Source organism: Saccopteryx leptura, chromosome 8 (assembly GCF_036850995.1).
Source record: "Saccopteryx leptura isolate mSacLep1 chromosome 8, mSacLep1_pri_phased_curated, whole genome shotgun sequence".
In the NCBI taxonomy this organism is placed as follows: domain Eukaryota; kingdom Metazoa; phylum Chordata; class Mammalia; order Chiroptera; family Emballonuridae; genus Saccopteryx; species Saccopteryx leptura.
In genome coordinates this window covers 58,796,979-58,815,880 of record NC_089510.1, presented here as the reverse complement: position 1 = coordinate 58,815,880, position 18,902 = coordinate 58,796,979, and the positions used below count along the sequence as shown (strand labels likewise).

The window sequence follows — 18,902 nt, the reverse complement described above, 5'->3', positions numbered from 1 at the left end:
TTGTGCATTTCTGGAAAGTCACATAGTTGAAATTATATAATATGTTGCCTTTTCAAATTGACTTCTTCACTTGTAATAAGTATTTACATTTCTCCCAGATCTTTTCATGGATTAATAGCTAATTTCTTTTCTTTCCTTTTTTTTTTTTTTTTAAAGTGAGAGGAAGGGAGATAGAGAGACAGACTCCCACATGCGGTTTGACTGGATCCACCCAGCAACCCCCGTCTGGGGCCAACGCTTGAACCAACGGATTCACTGGCTGTGAGAGGGAAAGAGGTAGAGAAGCGGGAGAGAGAGGGGAAGAGAAGCAGATGGTCACTTCTCACATATGCCCTGCCTGGGGATTGAACCTGGGATGTCCACACACTAGGCTAGTGCTCTATCCACTGGGCAAACAAGCCAGGGCTATAACTCATCTATTTTCAGTGTTAAATAATATTCTATTGTCTGGATGTATAACAGTTTCTTTAGCCATTCATCTACTAAATAACACCTTGTCTTTGTAAACATTTGTGCAGGTTTTGTGTGGGCATAAGTTTTTATTCATTCAAGTAAATACCAAAGAGCACAATTGCTGGATGGTATAGTGTTTTGGACTGAATGTTTGTGTCCCTCCAAATTCACATGTTATAGCCTAAACCTTCACCATGACTGTATTAGGATATGAGGCCTGTAAAGAAATAATTAATGTCAAATGAGGTTATAAGTGGGGGGCCCTGATCAGATAGGATTTTTGTCTTGACCGAAAGAAACAATAGAGCATTCACTCTCTCTCTTTCTCTCTTTCTCTCATCATGTAAGGAGAAGTCATGTGAGGACATAGTGAGAAGGTGGCCCTCTGCAAGCCAGGAAGAAAGCCGAACAAGAAACCGAATCGTCTGGAATCTTTATCTTGGACCTTCCAGCTTCCAGGGCTGTGAGAAAATAAATTTCTATTGTTTAAGGCACCCAGTCAATGGTATTTTGTTATGGCAGCCTGAGCTATCTAAAACAAATGGTTAAAATACATTTAGTTTTATAAGATAAATCAAACTGTCTTCTAAAGTGGGCTTTTCCAATTTGTATTCCCAGCAGCAATGAATGAGAGCTTCTATTGCTCACATCCTCACCAGCATTTGGTATTGTTAGTATTTTGGATTTTAGCAATCTAATAGGTGTGTAATGGTATCTCGTTGTTGCTTTAATTTTCAATTCCTTAATGATATACGGTATTGAGCATCTTTTGATATGCTTATTTGTCATCTGTATATCTTATTCAGTGAGGTGTTTATTTCTTAATCAAGTTGTGTATCTTCTTATTGAGTTTTAGGAATTATTTGTATATTTATAACAGTCCTTTATCAGATGTGTCTTTTACAAATATTTCTCTTACTTTGTGGTTTATCTTCTTATTGTGTTGACAGTGTTTTTCACAGTGCAGAAAATTTTAATTTTAATAAAAGTTCTTTCTTTCATCATGGTACCTTTGGTGTTGTATCTAAAAAATCATGGCCATACCCAAAGTCATCTAATTTGCTCCTATGATATCTTCTAAGAATTTAATAGTTTTGTGTTTTACATTTAGGTCCACAATTTTTTTTCCCGAAGTTAGAAGTGGGGACTCAGTCAGACAGACCTCTGCATGCACCCGACCAGGATCCACCCTGCATGCCCACCAGGGGTGAATATTCTGCCCATCTGGGCTGTTGCTCCATTGTGGACGGAGCCATTCTAGTGCCTAAAGTGGAGGCCATGGAGCCATCCTCAGCAACCGGGCCAACTTTGCTCCAATTGAGCCTTGGCTACGGGAGGGGAAGAGAGAGATAGAGAGAAAGAAGAGGGGAAGGGTGGAGAAGCAGATGGGCACTTCTCCTGTGTGCCCTGGTCAAGAATCGAATCTGGGACTTCCACACGCTGGGCCGACGTTCTACCACGGAGCCAACCAGCCAGGGCCCACAGTCCATTTTGAGTTAACTTTTGTGAAGGATGTAAGGTCTATGCTTAGATTCAGGTTTTTGGATGTGATGTCCAGTTGCTCCAGGACCATGTGTTTAAAAGATTATGTTTTCTCCATTGAATTGCCTCAGACACTACTGTTCTACACATTTTACAGAAGAAGAAAAGTTAATCAACTTACTTCAGAATCATGCAGCAAGTTATTGACAGATGAAATGCAGTTCAAGTTGTGTGCCAATGAGCTTATGTCCTTATCCACAGCTCTCTGCTGCCTATTTCACACCTCTCTCACCTGACCTGCGGTGGCGCAGTGGATAAAGCATCGACCTGGAATGCTGAGGTCGCTGGTTCGAAACCCTGGGCTTGCCTGGTCAAGGCACGTACGGGAGTTGATGCTTCCTGCTCCTCCCCCTTCTCTCTCTCTCTCTCTCTCTCTCTCTCTCTCTCCTCTAAAAAATGAATAAATATATAAAAGACCTATGTACTCTATTTCACACCTCTCTCTATATTAATGAAGAAACACATGTTCACTGTAGAAATAAACAAGTAATCTAAAAGAATCAATAAATATTAGTCATAATCCTATTACCCAGAGATAACTACTATTAACATTTTGACATATACCCTCCCAGCCCTTATCCTCTGCATATACCCATGGTAGGTTTTTATTATAAAAATTGAATGTTTTGTAACCTGATTTTTTTTAACTTAACAATAAATTATAAACATTTTTCCATGTCAATAATGTGCCTTTAGAATATAACTTTTATTGAATGCAGAGTATATTCTCCTTACACAGATTTACCCTGATGTTTCAGTCTATATTTTTCTGGGGGGCATTTATTTTGTTTTTTCCCCTTGTGGTTAAATCTTTACCAGCATACTTAATTATTCCTCAGGATAAATTTCTAGCAGGAGAATGGCATGATCACTGAGCATGTGGGGTGCATCTTCACAAGTCTGTGTTCAGGCAGCTGCCTTGACCAAGTGTCTGGCCACCACCTTCTGAAACCATAGTCAGAGGACATTTGACATGAACAATGCTCAGATTATGTGCCAGGTTTTCTTTGTTTTTTAAGATAAAAGATTTTTCCTTTTTTGGGGAAAATTACAACATGAGCTGCTAGACTGGTACCATTTTTAATTAGCAAAATCTCAATCTGATTCTGTGAAGGTGCGCGCCCCTACCATGTGACTGTCACTAGAGCTAATTTGTCCTCAAAGAGCTCAGTTTCTTGTATGTCTGGGCATTTAGGGGAGGAGGGAGAGACAGAAGCCCACACAGCTAGCTTGAGTACTAGCTGTGGCAAGTCATATTATAAAGTGCTCTGATGGTCCAGAAAACAGGGTAATTTAGGTTTGGGAAATGGATTTGAGAGCCAAGGGACAAGGGAAAGACTTGGACAACTGCCCAGAGATGTGGGAAGACTTTGGGGGTAGAGTCCTTGTAGCCACAGAGAATAGAATGTCGAAATGTGTGTGTGCATGTACTTACACACACACACAGCAACACACACACACACACACACACACACACACACATGGATGTTGAAGAGGATATGGTTCACTATTGTGGAAAGTCTAAATGGTGTGAGACTTTGAATGAGAGGCCACCAAGGTTAATCCCTGTACTACAAGCAACAGGAAACTAGGGATGGGCTTTTAAAAATAATACACAGCCAGAGCAGGGTAGCCAGGAACAAAAACAGACTTTATATTAGGCTGTTGATTGGTTCCAGTGCCGGTCCTCTTCCCTTGTCCTCTTTCCACCCTGGTGATTAGGAGAGCAGAGCTGGGGAGACCAAAGAGCAGCCTGCCCATTCTCTAGTCCGACAAGTACATGATTCAGACAGTATTTCACCATCCTGTGCTTACTGGGTGGTAAGCTTCCAAATCTATCTGTCCCGCACACCAGTGGTAATGATGTTAGGAGTTGGGTGCTCTAAGAGCAAGGGGGTGTGAGAAAAGGATTGTGAAGGTCCAGGGACAGTTCCTGGAATGCATGGGGTCCTGGCTTGAGTGCCCAAAGAAGTCACAATAGAATTAGAGAATATGTTGTCAGGGGGAGGAAAGGGGCCCAATGAGCAGAGGACAATGGTGGTGGGAGCAGTTTAGGAAGTTTTCCTGGGGTGCAACAATTGCTAGTTCCCTTTGTGGCTGTTCTTAATATAGCAGCCTGCTGTTCTCCCCTCTAATCTCACTGTGGCCACCACAACCTTCCAACTGTTGTTGCTTCTAAATGGTTGATATAAACTGCCATCAAAATCCAGCACAAACAGAAAGACACACCCTGCAACACCATGCATTCTTCTGAATGGTGCAGTTTGGAATTCTTTTTTAAAAGGACAAGTTTTAACAAGCCAAGGCTTGCATTCCATTCCTTCAACTTGAAACTGTTCTGCTCCTGGTTGGAGAGCTAATCCTGAAGCCCGAGAAGCACTGGAAAGTCATGTACTGAGAGCTACACCTTTTCTCTTGCCTACAGAAAAAAAAAAGAAAGAAAGAAAACTCTCCCCTCACTGCCTCCCCACCAAGCTCAGGACTTGAGAGCACAGGGCTCGGGGAAGCCCTGGGGACCGATTTGCACCGGACTGAATTGGTTGCTGAAAACAAATAAGTTTTAACTTACCCAATATTTTTCACAACACCAAGAAACTGGGAGAAACCTTGAGTTAAAGAATACACATTTTGGTTCTGGCCGGTTGCTCAGTGGATAGAGCATCAGCCAGTGTATGGACATTCAGGGTTCAATTCCTGGTCAGGGCACACATGAGAAACAACCATCCGCTTCTCCCCTCCTCCCTCTCTTCTCTCCCTCTTCCTCGCCTGCAGCCAGTGGCTCAATTGGTTTGAGCGTGGCCCTAGGTACTGAGGATCCAGTGTGTCAGCCTCAGGTGCTAAAAATAGCTCAGTATTGGAGCACTGGCTTTTGATGGGGTTGCCAGGTGGATCTCAGTTGGGGAGGGAGTCTGCCTTACTGTTTCTTTTCCTCTCACTTAAAAAAATATACACATTTCCATTTAACCCATCAGCAATCTACTGAGCTTGAAACAGCAGTTTCTCTTACCTGCAGGAGATATATTCCAAGACCCCCAGTGGATACCTGAAACCTCAGATAGTACTGAACCCTATATATATATTATGTTTTTTCCTATACATACATATCTAAGATAAAGTTTAATTTATAAATCAGGCACAGTAAGAGATTAACAACAATAACTAACAATAAAATAAAACAAGTAAAACAATATACTGTAATAAAAGTTATATGAATGTGGTCTCTCTCAAAATATTTTATTATATTGTACTTACCCTCCTTCCTTTTCTGATATAAAATGGTAAAATGCATGATTTCATCATGCTATTCAGGATGGGATGCAATTTAAATTTTATGAATTGTTTATTTCTGAAATTGTTTTGTTTAATAGTTTTGGAACGTGCTTGGACGTGGGTAACTAAAAGCACAGAAAATAAAGCCATAGATAAGGGGGCACCCCTGTAATCAGGAATGACGATTTTAGAAATGATTCATAGGAAAATCATGTTAATTGTTTCAAAAAAACCCCACATTTTTCAGATTTTTCTGTTCTCATTCAGCAGCCTCTTCTGGAAAGAGCCTCAGAGTCAAACCATGTTGCTGGTTCTTCTGATTGTCCAGGCCTCTATCTGTTGGATGGGCCAGGGGATCAGTCCTGGGGCTTCTTTTCTCTGTGACTACTCACTCCCTGGGTTACCCGGTCCCGTCCTACGGCTTTCTGATCACTTCCCAGGCCTCTCCTCAGATTAAGATTTCTGAGTGCTATGACATCTTTAGCTAATGAGTGTTCCACAAGTATCCTCCACCTCATCTTCCCTTCCCCAAAGTCTTTTTCTCCCACCCTCTTCATTATTTCCATGAATTGAAATTCTCTATTTCCAGGGCCTCAGGTCTCACTTTCAATTCATCTTACGTTCCTCTTTCTCCCTCACTTTATAAATAAGCGTCAACAAATTCTACTCATCCTACCGTCTCACATTGCTAAGAATCCTCACCTACTCTTTCTTTACCACTCTAGAATATATCATTATTTTGCTTCTGAACTATTCCAGAAGTCTCCTACATAAACTCCTATAGTGGACAGGGCTCTTTTTATAACATGAGTCACATCAGGTCAAAACCCTTCCCTGGCCTCTTTTCCAGGGGCCTGTCACCTCCCTCGACCTGCTCTCCTGCCCCTACCCCAGGCCCCTCTGCTCCAGCCATGCTGGCCTCTTCCTTGGGTGAGGTCAGCACTTTGTAGCCTCAGCAGAGCCCACTCTTCCCCGAGATATGTGTGGCTTGATCCCTTAATGTTCTTTCTTAATGTCTCTACTAAAAATGTCTCCGCTGGCCATGCCATTTAAAGTGACATCCCCTCATGCCCTTCGGTACTCTGTCGTCTCCTTATCCTGCTTTGTTTTTCTTCATTGCACTTATGACCACTCAACATTTTATCTATTCATTTATTTATTGTCACCATCTCCCCACCAGAATATAAACTCAGTGAGGGCAAGGTCTTTGTTTGTTTGCTCCTAAATGCCCAGTCCTTGGCACCTAGTTGGTGCTTAATAAATTCATGTTAAATGGGAGAATTGAAAGGCTCTTAGGCTTCACTCAGTCCAATTGTTATCACTCTATACATGAAGATACCATGGCCGGAGAGGACAGCTGTCTAGAGGAGACCACTCAGAAGATTAATAGCTGTCTGGAACAAGAAAATACGTAAGGGGCCTGGCACTCAGCCAACTTCAGGACCTGAGGCCCGAGGTGAAGAGTGCATTCTACTCAACACCCAGCAGACGGTTGTCTGTGTGTGTTAGCCAATGTTTAGATTTATTATATGTAATATACTCTGATGTTTATATCCAATTGTTTCATTTTTTAAGTTTTTATTTTTCAATTACAGTTTGCTTTCAAATATTACTTTGTATTGATTTTAGGTGTACAGCACAGGGGTTAGACAATCATATACTTTACAAAGTGTTCCTCCCAATATTTCTAGGACCCATCTATTTCACTTTTTGAAAAATGTTGAGCCTACTCCATGAAATTAATTTCATGTCTTATTAATAGGTTGCAAGCCACGGATTCAAACCAGTACACTATACTACAGAGTAAAAAAGAAAAATTATTTCATATCTTTTTTCTTTTTTAATAGTACTGGAAAACATGGCCAACGCACAAACACATTTGTTTAAAGCCTTTTTAAAATTCCAGAGGATAATAATCTATTGACTGTAATTCTATAGTTAACTTGGCTATGCAGAGAAATAAAAGAAATGTCTAAGGTTTGGTTTCTTGGCCTTCATATTTTATGTATATTAATCTCAAAACGTCATTTTATTCTGATTCCATCCTTGTCTCCCTGTTTACAGCTCTGAATTTCATGTTATGCCATATCGTATTCATTTTCTTGGTTTTGAGTCTTGTTTTCTGCACCAACTCATGCTTATAAATTGCTGCTTTGTACTTGTAGTCAGAACAGTGCATTCCAAAAGGAGGCAGGAGGAATGGTGAGGGTTTTCACATAGCCAACTTTGTTTTGACAGTGATGGTATCTGATGGAGTGGGAACTGACTATAGCCCAACACCCAGTCTTATTGTACACACCAACTATTCATAGCTGCTGGGGCGGGGGACATACATATGAGCAGGGGGGCGAGAGACGGAGAAGCTGACCAAGCTGAGGACAGGGAATATGTGGTTATGCAAGGCATGGGGTCAAGGTCATGTTAAAAATCAAGTATCTAAAATGTTGGCTCCAGTACAATAACTCTGTGGTCTAAATTTATCCCACTCTTCCAACTCTCACAGGACTGACAGAGCAGCTAGTGTTACCACTCAGGAAAAAGGCGGAACAGAGTCCAAATCTGTACCTAAAAGAAATCGTGAATGTAAGATGCAGAGAATTCGCCCTGGCTCCTTCAGATGCCGTGGAAAACGCTCTAGGTAACTGGATATCAGTGCAGGAGAACATGGTTACAGAAACCAGATAATGTCACTATCTTCAGTACTATTGCTGTCCACCCACATGGTTGGAACTTCAAGGAGTATACCACCCAGTTCGGGCCGTTCAAACTCTTCTTACAGACATAGGGAGAAACAGTGGGGACCAGGTGAGACTCAATACTCTTGTCTTGATTACTCTTCATGCGCCTCACCACGTATCCCCGCCCTGCTCCGTGGGCTCTGTGTTCTCCGTAACTGCATCAACAGGCTCCCTGTTCCTTTGACTTCCTGTTGGGTTCAGCCAATGGGAGTCACTGGCAAAAGATTCCAAGCTGACGTATTTATTCCGCACTGCACCAGCCCTCCTCCAGGCCGCCTTGCTCCTGCTTTACTGCGGCGCTCTGGCAGCAGTCACACTCCTCTGTGGCTCCGGCCCCTGGGGGAGGCTCCTCTGCCACTACTCCAGCTCTCACAGACCCCAGCCACATTTCTGTCCCTAGCCCTGTAGGCCTGGTCCTAGTCCCTGGGTGCTTCACCATTCTGCGTTGGTTCCTTAACTATGGCCACACCTTTGTAGACAGTCTCTCCAACAAGCTCTTATTCTGCCCCCTCCCCCAGTTAAATACTTCTGAGTGCGCATCTGCTGCCTAATGGGACCCAGACTAATGATCTTGGTCTCATATCCACAGGTGCTCCAGCCTTGCTCACACCTGAGTCTCAAAAAGGCCCAGCCAGGCAGCACACTCTGCTGCCTTGAAATCGGACTTCCGGCCATTCGGACAGCCCTTGGGCCTCTCCCTCCACCCGTTTAGGGCCTGCTTGTCTTGGATAGCTGCCAGCTACTGAATGCCAGCCACTGGCCAGCTGAAAGAATCCCCGGCTTTGTTATGTAATTTTGAGCAGGACTAGGTAGGGCCAAAACTCACAGCAATAACACCAGGATTTTTAGATCTCAGTCCTTTCCAAGAGCTCAGGAGAAGTAGAAATGGGCTGGTTCAACCTAGTCCCTAAGGCGAGATAAACTCTGAGTCCTGGAAAGAACAGGAAAGGTGATCTTGACCAACCCCCTCCCTGTGTAGCTAGGGAACTAGGGCCCAGGAAGAAGGGACTGCCCTGAGATCAAGGTACTGGTAGAAACAGGGAGAGAATCCAAAGACCCTGAATATTCATCATCAAAGGAGCATTGAAGGTTGTACAACCTGGCCACAATAAATAGCGGAGTACAGGGCTCTGCCATTTACAGGGGCATTGATGAACTGCAGAGGTCCCGGGGACCAGACCCAGTCCTGACCAGGGACAGTGCGTACAGCTCAGCGAATGGGGTTTGGAGCAGAGGCTTCAAGGAAATTCCCATCTCTCTCATGATCTCCCAGTCTCTTTTTCTTTCTTTCTTTCTTTCTTTCTTTCTTTCTTTCTTTCTTTCTTTCTTTCTTTCTTTCTTTCTTCTTTCTTACTTCCTTCCTTCCTTCCTTCCTTCCTTCCTTCCTTCCTTCCTTCCTTTCTTTGGGGGGGGGAAGAGAGAGGGAGAGAGAGAAGCATAAACTCATTGCTCCACTTAGTTGTCCCCCCATTGATTATGTCTCAAAATGCCCTTACCAGGGCTCAAACCAATAGTCTCAAGGTCAAGCTAGTGACCCTGAAATCCAACCTGCAACCTTGGCACTCTGGTAGGATGTTTTATTTACTGCACCACCGGCCAGGGCCAGCTCCCCATTTTATTTTTCATTTTATTGATTTTAACGAGAGGGGGGAGGGAGAGAGAGTGAGAAACATCAATCTGTTCCTGTATGTGTCCTGACCAGGGATCGAACCAGCAACCTCTGCACTTTGGGCTGATACTCTAACCAACCAAGCTATCCGGCCAGGGCCAGCTCTCCACTCTTAGCAGACTCCTGCCAGTGGACCAGTCTCCTGAGCAGCCACACAAGTGTAGGCAGCGCAGCCTTCCCAGCCTCACATGAATCAAGCCTGTGGCAGCGTGCTGGCTGTGTTCCCTAGCCAGGCGCTAGGGTCCTCAGTGAGCTAGTTTTCCCAGTCCCTGGAGGCTGGATGGGGCCACATGACTAATCCTCACCAACAGAAACTAGCGAAAGTTATGTGTCACTCATAGTTCATGGTGGTGAAGGAAAAGCTTTACTTTCTTTTCTGGCTGGAAGCAAAGGATTCCAAGATGGTGAAGTTACCACAGGGGCCCAGCCAAAATGCCCATGTCTCTAGAAGACAGCTCTGTGGGAGCACTGCCCCACGAGACCTGCCCACATCTTACTATAATGGGTGGGAAATAAATAAGCTATTGTTTATGCTGAATACTGAGACAAGGGGTGGAAGAGGGTGAGCAGTAGCTAATATCCCTTATAAATGTAGAAACAGAATAACTTCCCAGGTTACCCACAAATTCCTCCACCCCCTCAAGCTCGATCTTTTAGAGACAACTCCGAGCCCTGCCTTCTGCCCTAGCGTGGGAGTCTAATGCCACAGTATCTCCCATCTACTTCATCTTTCCCCTTTCCTTCTCTCACCCTCTCTCCTGATATCTACCTCCTGAGCAGCTCAAATAGCCTCCTAGAGAGTGGGGTGTCTCTCCTTAGAAGCGCCCTTCTCACTCCGCCAGAACCATTTCTTTAAAGGGCCTCTTACCCTCTTCAGTCCTCAGACAACGCACATAACCCTGCCCCTGGAATTGCCCTGGTCCCCAAAGTCAGTGCTGAGCTGCTTGTCTTAAAGCAAAGCTGCTGGAGTATAACAATATTCCCTTTGGATTTGCAAATGCACTCAGTCTCCTTTATCTCCTTTATTGTTCAAAGGGACAATAATTTAAGAGCACTATTTACAAGTTTTTGATAACAACAACAATAATAGCAATGACAGAGATGATAACCCCACCTTTTTCTTCCATTGTAGAAACTTCCAGCCATTCACCCTATCAATCCCTTAAAATAGATCCTTCCTATCTTGACTCTTTCCTTTTGGGACATGACCTGGGTTTCAATGTCTAATCTCCAAGATCCTGGGTGGTACCCACATAGAGATTTAAAAGAAAATTTTTCTTCAGGCCATAGGGGATTTTCTGCTGAGAAGACAATGAAATTTCTGCTTTTCTCCACCCTTCTGGAGGAAGACAGATGTCAGGGGGTACCACACCTAGCCATCCTGGGCATTTCCAGCAAACATCAGCAGATGATGAAATGGGTCGGGGGAAATATTGCTGCTGAAGTCTATAGTTGCTCGTGGTAGGTTTTTTAAAAATCAGTATAGGTGGTCAGTGTAAGGACCAAGAAAAGATCAAAATGTTAGATTCAGGAAAGTGTGCTGGGATTGCCAGAGTGTAGGAGCAGAGACAGGGAGGTAATGATAGGGACCCTGTAAGGCTGAGAACAAAGGAAGACAAACGTTTGCATTCCATTGATTAGAGACCCTTATCAGAAGTTTATGTTTGAAATTCGCCAATGAGCTAGACCCAGCCCCTGTTGCTATGCTGTGTGCGCCCCCCTTAGCGAATAGGTAATTGCCACATCTGCTTCTGTATAATGCTTGCTTACTTAGGATATATAAGGACCTAGCTGTAAGCGCCAGGCGTGATTCCCATTTGTAGCTCCTTGTGGGTATGGTGTCTTCGGACACCTGGGAATTCACCCCTGCGCAGGTTAAACTGGCCAATAAAGAAACATCTATACTCCTGAAAGTCTCCAACATCTGTTCTTGTACCCTGTGCATGCTACAGTCAGTTAAGTTAGATTTCCCTAGTCTTTCATCAGTTTCTCTTGACTGGCTCTTGAGTTCCTAACCAGTAAAAATTGTTCGTGAGATAATTATATATGACTATGGGATGGTGCCTTAGTGAGTGAGTGAATTTTTGACTGATTGACTGAATAAATAGATATAATAATCTCAGCTCTGTGAGGCTGTGGAAAGTAGACTCACCAGAGTCAGGAGACCTGGGCCCTCGCTTTGGCCCTGTTATGAACTCAACCTTGTGATCATAAACAAGTCACTTCTGCAGACTGACTCTTGGTTTCATCATATGTAAAATGAGAGGATTAGACTAGACCAGTGCTTTTCACACTTCCATGTGGACATAGATCACTTGGGGATCTTGTTAAATGCAGATTCTGAATCAGGAGGTCTGGGTGGGGTCCAAGATTCTTCATGTCCAACAAGGTCCAGGTGATGCCAATTCTTCTGGTCCATGGGCCACACATTTTCGTTGATGTTGTTTTTCCACTTATTTAGTCATTCATTCTTTTATGTGCCCTGATCAAGGATTGAACCCACACACTTGGTGTCTTGGGATGATTGAGCTACACAGCCAGGGCTTCCATGGGTTACATCCTGAGTAGCATGAGTCTTGATGGTTCTCCATGCTCCCTTTCATAATCTTTAATGGCTCTATTTTTATTTTATTTTATTTTGTATTTTTCTGAAGTTGGAAACGGGGAGGCAGTCAGACAGACTCCCGCATGCGCCCAACCAGGATCCACCCGGCATGCCCACCAGGGGGCGATGCTCTGCCCATCTGGGGCGTCGCTCTGTTGCAACCAGAGCCACTCTAGCGCCTGAGGCAGAGGCCATAGAGCCATCCTCAGTGCCCAGGCCAACTTTGCTCCAATGGAGCCTTGGCTGCGGGAGGGGAAGAGAGAGACAGAGAGGAAGGAGAGGGGGAGGGGTGGAGAAGCAGATGGGCACCTCTCCTGTGTGCCCTGGCCGGGAATCGAACCTGGGACTCCTGCATGCCAGGCCGACGCTCTACCACTGAGCCAACCAGCCAGGGCCAATGGCTCTGTTTTTGACAAATTAGACTAACTAGTTTATCCACCACTCAGCAGCCAGACTCTTTTTATAAAAGGTAAGGCTGACTCTTTGATGGCTTCAAATATCTGGAATAAAATTCAATGTCTACAATGAGTCCTGCAAAGGCCTACATGATCTGGTTCCTACCACTCTTACTTCTCTGACCCTGTTTCCTATCACTTCTTTTCCCCCTGCTTATGTATTTCAGCCACATTGATCTCTGCTATTTTAGGTATGCACTAGCCTCAGAGCCTTTGCATACGCTGTTCCCTCCACCAGGAATACCTCCAGATATCTGGAGGTTTGTTCTTTGTTCAAATGTCCCCTTATCAGAAAGACCTTCCCAGAGCACCATATAAAGATCGTTCTTCACTTATACATTATTACTCTTTTTCCCTTTATCTCATTTAATTTTCATTCATAACAAATATTGCCATCTAATATTTCATATGTAAGTTTTTGTAGTAAGCAGTTGTCTTATATATTTAATGGTATATTTGTTTTGATTATTGTCGTTGTATTTAATTATAAGTGTATTATCTTTCTCCCTTACTAGAATGTGAGCCTTACGAGAACAGGGACTTTGTCTATTTTACTTACTGCTGTCTCCCCAGGACCTGAATGGTGTTTAATCATTATTTGTTGAATATGTAAATAAATAAACAAATGAATAGAAAAGTGAGATGAGGATAGATTACTAAAAAATTAGGTCCTTTGAACCATCTGCACCCTCTCTATCTTTAAGAAAATCTGTGAAAAAGATAAATACCGTATGATCTCACTTATATGTGGAATCTAATGAACACAATAAACTGAGGAACAAAACAGAAACAGAGGCAGGGTGACAGGAAACAGATAAACAGATGGACAGCTGTCAGAAGGGGGAAGAGATGAGATGAAAGAAGGTGACGGGATTAGCCAAATTATATATACATAACTCATAGATACACACAACAGGCTAGCTGCCCCCAGAGGGAGGGAGGGGATGGAGGTGGGGGGGGCAAAGGGGATAAAATGAGAATGGAGAGAAACTTTGCATGGGGCCTGGAGGGCACAATGTGGGGGAGAGGGTGTCATATTGAGTGGGACACCTGAAACCATGTTAACACAATAAATTAAAAATAAAATTTTTAAAAAAAGAAAAGCTGTGAGTCCCCAAGACCCTTGAGACTGCCAGATAAAATAAGGAAGTGTGTAAGGAGTTCACTTAGCCACAGAGCAGTTCCTGTACTTTCAACTCACCTAACCACTGTCACTTGAGAGATATATATTATGCTGTGGAGAGGTAACATACATCAGGCCACCATTCAAATCACCAAACTAACTCTCCTTACTCTATTCTAGGTCTACCATTACTCTTCTCATTGTGACTTGGCTTCCCACGGTGAGAAAGGATAGGCTGGTCAGGCTGACCCAAAGGCACTCATACATCTCATTATATATTAATCACTTGGCATTCTGCTTTCCCCCCTCCAGTCCTCTGAGCGAGTCAGCTTTCTCCTTCCCATTAAATTCAGGGCCCCGATGCGATCAAGTTTCTGAACCTTCAAGACCAGACCCTGGACAGCAGCGACATCTATAACAGTCGCTACCCTGGGAAGGTTCTCAGCAGTTGTCCAGCTGATCCTTCCCAGGCACCACCCGGCTTTACTGTGAGGTTTGTTTAGCATTTTCCCACAGGGCCAGCAATTCCACTCAGAGCAGTTGCTATTAAGGAGATAATGGGATAAATATGTAAAGACATATGTAGAAAGGTACTCATTCTTGTACTGTCATCTCCCCTCTTCCTCAGCTGGATGTGGCAGTGGTGGTACTTTTGTATCCTATGCTGTTCCCAGAGTGAGGGTCCCCAGCCGCACCTCATATAGCACCCATGAGAATTCATTGGTGGTGTTTTTCTCTTACTATAATTGTGAGGGGAAGTGGGAACAGAGTCTCAGCTGGTTAAATATTCTGTACCCAGAACCCAGAATTAAATGAACATTTGGTCTCATTTAGTGACCAAAGAATTAAGGCAGCCATGACTCTTGCTGGGACTAGGAGTGGAGTCCTGGTCAACTGGCCTGGGTGAGCTAGTCTGGTCCTCAATTCTTGCTATTGCTATGGGCACTGCCAGGCAAGTTTACAAGCAGACCTGAACATCAGCCAAAGTCCGCTGGGCTCCAGTCGTTCACCTCTCCTTGAGGCTTCCCCTGTGGTGTGGCAGCTTCTCCAGGAAGCCCGCGGTCCCTTTCATGTTCCCTTTCCCAAAGGAGAGTTGAGCACCTCCCACCCACCCACTCACTTTGCAAGGAGCCTTTGCCCTACATCACCCTGCTCACCACTTTGGAAGAAGCAAGTTACTTTTAGTTTTCAGGGATGATTCAACCTCCCAAAGGTGAACAAGATGACCTCTTTCCCTAATGCAGGAAATAACCTCCCATCTTAGCAAAAAAAAAAACTGGGAACAGTAATCCATCAACCAGGATTTGGCTCATTATATTAAGGTTTATTCATACAGCACATTAAGGTTGATCATGCAGCCATTAAAATGAAACTAGTGTAGATCTATACAAATAGTTAAGAGAAAGTAAAAATTGACAAAACTTCACTATCTACTTCAGGTCCAATTTTATAAAAATATGGATGTGCAAGTATACACACGTGTGCATGGAGAAGTGATTGAATGATATTCTTCAAAATGCTAACAGTGATTATATCTTGATGGTGAGATTTCTGGTAAGTCTTTTTTAAACTCCTCTGTATCATTCGAAATTTCACAATAGGCATGTTTATAATTAGGAAAAACTACTTTCAATTTGGAAGACAAAATATCATTCAGTTTGATATATTTTAACATAGAAAATGCTGGAGTAGTGGTTGGTACCATGGAAACACAGGGTTGAGAGGGACATTAACACTGCCCATCATTTGCAGAATCAGCGTGCCCTGGATCAGGTGACCTCTACGGTAGGTTTTTCTACTTCAAGAAATCTATGATACAGCCTGACCAGGCAGTGGAGCAGTGGATAGAGCATCGGACTGGGATGCCGAGGACCTAGGTTTGAGACCCCAAGGTCGCCAGCTTGAGTGCGGGCTTATCTGGTTTGAGCAAAAGCTCACCAGCTTGGACCCAAGGTCGCTGGCTCGAGCAAGGGGTCACTTGGTGTGCTGAAGGCCCACAGTCAAGGCACATATGAGAAAGCAATCAATGAACAACTAAGCTGTCACAATGCACAACGAAAAACTAATAATTGATGCTTCTCATCTCTCCATTCCTATCTGTCTGTCTCTCTCTATCCCTCTCTCTGATTCTCTCTCTGTCTCTGTAAAAAAAAAAGAAAAAGAAATCTATGATTCAAAGACGTCAAATAGTATCTCTAGATCAAAACTATTTATAAGAATCATTTCCTTCATAATGAGTTGGAACTTCCACTAACTGCTTGTGTGTTTAAATGACATCATCTCTGAGATTTATGTGAAATGACTCCTTTTCCTTGATGTTATCAAGGAGCTTCAGCAGTTGAGTTCCTTATATTTCTTTGTGTTTAAATGCTATCTGAAGAAGCTGTCATTTGTCAAGGTTTAATTGTTTCCATTTTTTTTTCTCTAGTAAGTTTTCAGATATTGCTGGGCAGGTTTGATATAAATGAGCCCAGCGAAGATGCTGAAGGATGGACCATGCCTACAGGTTCCAGGTTCTAGACCAGATCTTTTTCACTGTCTAGCTGTGTGAACAGGAGTTAATCACACCTCTCTGGGCCTTACTTTTTAAAATTTATATAAAATGGGGAGAGAAGGGAAGTAAGACAAGTTGATTTTAAAGATCCAGTCCCACTCTGACTCTCTAAATTGAGTTTTAATTCTGAGATTATAATAGAGTTTCTCATAGTCTTGCTCCCAAATATGCTTAACATTATCTTATTATCTAAGTCTTTCAATAATTATAAAACTACATTCTTGAATGGTGCCTCTGAGTTGACTGCTTGACTCCTCCCCATAGCACCTATTAGCACCTACAGGGACAAGAAGCTCATATCCTCGCAAAGCAGCCATTTCATTTCTAGTCAGAAAGAGTATTTAAATGGTGTTTCTCAGCAGAACTGAAGTCTGCCATGTAGCTCCGACCCAGTGCTCTATGCTCTGGGTCACCTTGCAAAGGACCTGCAAAATGCACTGTTCTTTTGTCCCCACTCACTGACCACCTGGCAGCCCTAATGAAGGAGGTGTTTCCTGATACTAATCTTGGATGGGGGTCTCCTCTTTTCTATTTTAGACCTCAGAACTCAAACACAGGTAAGCAGTTTTCTGCTCAAAGTTCCAGTGATGAATGTGAACCATATAAAGTCAGAGTGTAGAAAGTCAAGCTCTGAGTCCCTTTTCCCAGACTTTGCCCTTTTCCCCTGAGCAAATGTCTAAAGCCTCATGCCCTGACTTATAACCATGTGACTGTCCCTTGCTTTCTTAACATTAGCTCTTCTCTCTCTTTTCATATATCCTCTTTCTTTTTTCAACCCTCTGGAGTCCCTGCACCTCCCCACCCTATTTTTCTGACTTACCAACACTCTCATCGAAACTTTCCAGGTCCAAGACCCCTCTTGTGTCTGTAAACTGTGCAGTCTGCAGCACCTTTCTCTTCTCTCTCCACTTTCTGCCACTGGGTACAAAGAAAAGGTTGTTCTGAGACCCAACAATGGAAAGAGAGGATATCCAGGATTAAGGGGACTCCCATTAGAGAGTGCAGTGTGCTTTCCCCCAAATATGCTAGAAAGAAAAGTAGACACACCTTGCACCTCAAGGATCACACTCTTGCAACTAGCAGTTAAATATTGTACATCATGGAGATCTAGTGCACAGCATAGGGATTACAGTCAACAGTACTGCATTATATACTTCGAAGTTGCTAAGAGACTAGATCATGCTTCCCACACACACACACACAAAAAAAAAAAATAATAATAATAATAATTATGTGACTTGATGAGGTGTTAATACTGTGGTAGTAATTATATTGTGATATACAAATATATCAAATTAACACTTTATATATCTTAAATTTATACAATGTTAAATGTCAATTATATCTCAATTTAAAAAAAAACAAAGAAAAAAGGACTAGTTAACCTTTAATGGGTCTACATAAATACTTCATATTCCTTTTGTCAACATAATTTTAATCTTTCATTTGTAGAGGAACAGAGCCCCTCTGCCTTATCCACCCTAAGCTTTTATTACAATTTTCTCTTCCATTAACTTGAGAAAATTATGCCCATATGCTCCTACCTAATTCTTGGGTTTCTCTATGAGATGGGAAGGGGAAATTTGGAAGGTCTTTGTAGAGAGGGGTTTCTAATGTCTTTATCCGTCAGGATTCAACTAGAGAAGAGCAAATAGGAGACATATATTAATATATCAAGAGAGTCATTGCAGGGAATTGGCTTACGCAGTTGTAGGGGCTGGCTAAAGTCTGAAGTCCGTAGGGCAGACCATCGGGAAAAGTAGGCTGGAGATCTCAGGTGGGTTCCTTCTTCTCTAGGGAAGCCTCAGCTCTGCTCTTAGACCTTCAACTGATGGAAACAACCAATTATCTAGGATAATTTACTTAAAGACAACCAATTAAGGACTTTAATCATACCTATCGAATACTTTCACAGCAACATCTAGATTAATGTTTCATTGAAAAATTGGGGACTGTACTCTAACCAATTTGACACATAAAAAAGATCACAACTCCTTCCAATACCGATCTTGGAAATTTGGAAGTGACTCATTTCATATACAGTGTGTGTGTGTGTGTGTGTGTGTGTGTGTGTATGCTTATTTATTTTTTCTATTTCTTTTAAGAACTGATAGAAAGTGTGCTTTAATGTACCAAGTTTATTTAGAAATGTTCACATCTTTTTCCCAGGACAGTAGTCCCCTTCTTTTCTCCTGCTAAAGAGGCATGCAGAGCCCAAAGTGGTTGGGTGGCGGTCTCAATGTCCAGTTCAATAAAATCATTGTGTTCCTTGGTGGAAGCATTTCTCCCTTTGGAACTAAGAACTCTAGACCAGCAGAGCCTGGGGTCACAAGAAAAGAAAGCAGAAGTTTTGCTTTTGAATCCTTTTCCCTCATTAATTCCTGAAGTTATGACTCCTGGCTATGGGAGAAACAGCACCACATATTGGATACTGATTTAGAGAATATACAGCATTTTAGCAAACACTGCTTCAGCCCCATGAGATATTTCCAT

General features: G+C 42.9%; 1 long non-coding RNA gene across 1 annotated transcript in view; it reads right to left on the bottom strand.

Annotated features, from left to right (window-relative positions):
• LOC136380109 (uncharacterized) overlaps window positions 1-18,216 on the bottom strand; it is a 35,293-nt gene extending 17,077 nt beyond the window's left edge. The window contains exons 1-2 of the long non-coding RNA XR_010746843.1: window positions 18,114-18,216; window positions 17,230-17,327 (exon numbers count right to left, since the gene is read on the bottom strand). This is a non-coding gene — a long non-coding RNA (uncharacterized lncRNA). The remainder of the gene's footprint in view (window positions 1-17,229; window positions 17,328-18,113) is intronic.
• Between the last annotated feature and the right edge of the window lie 686 nt (window positions 18,217-18,902).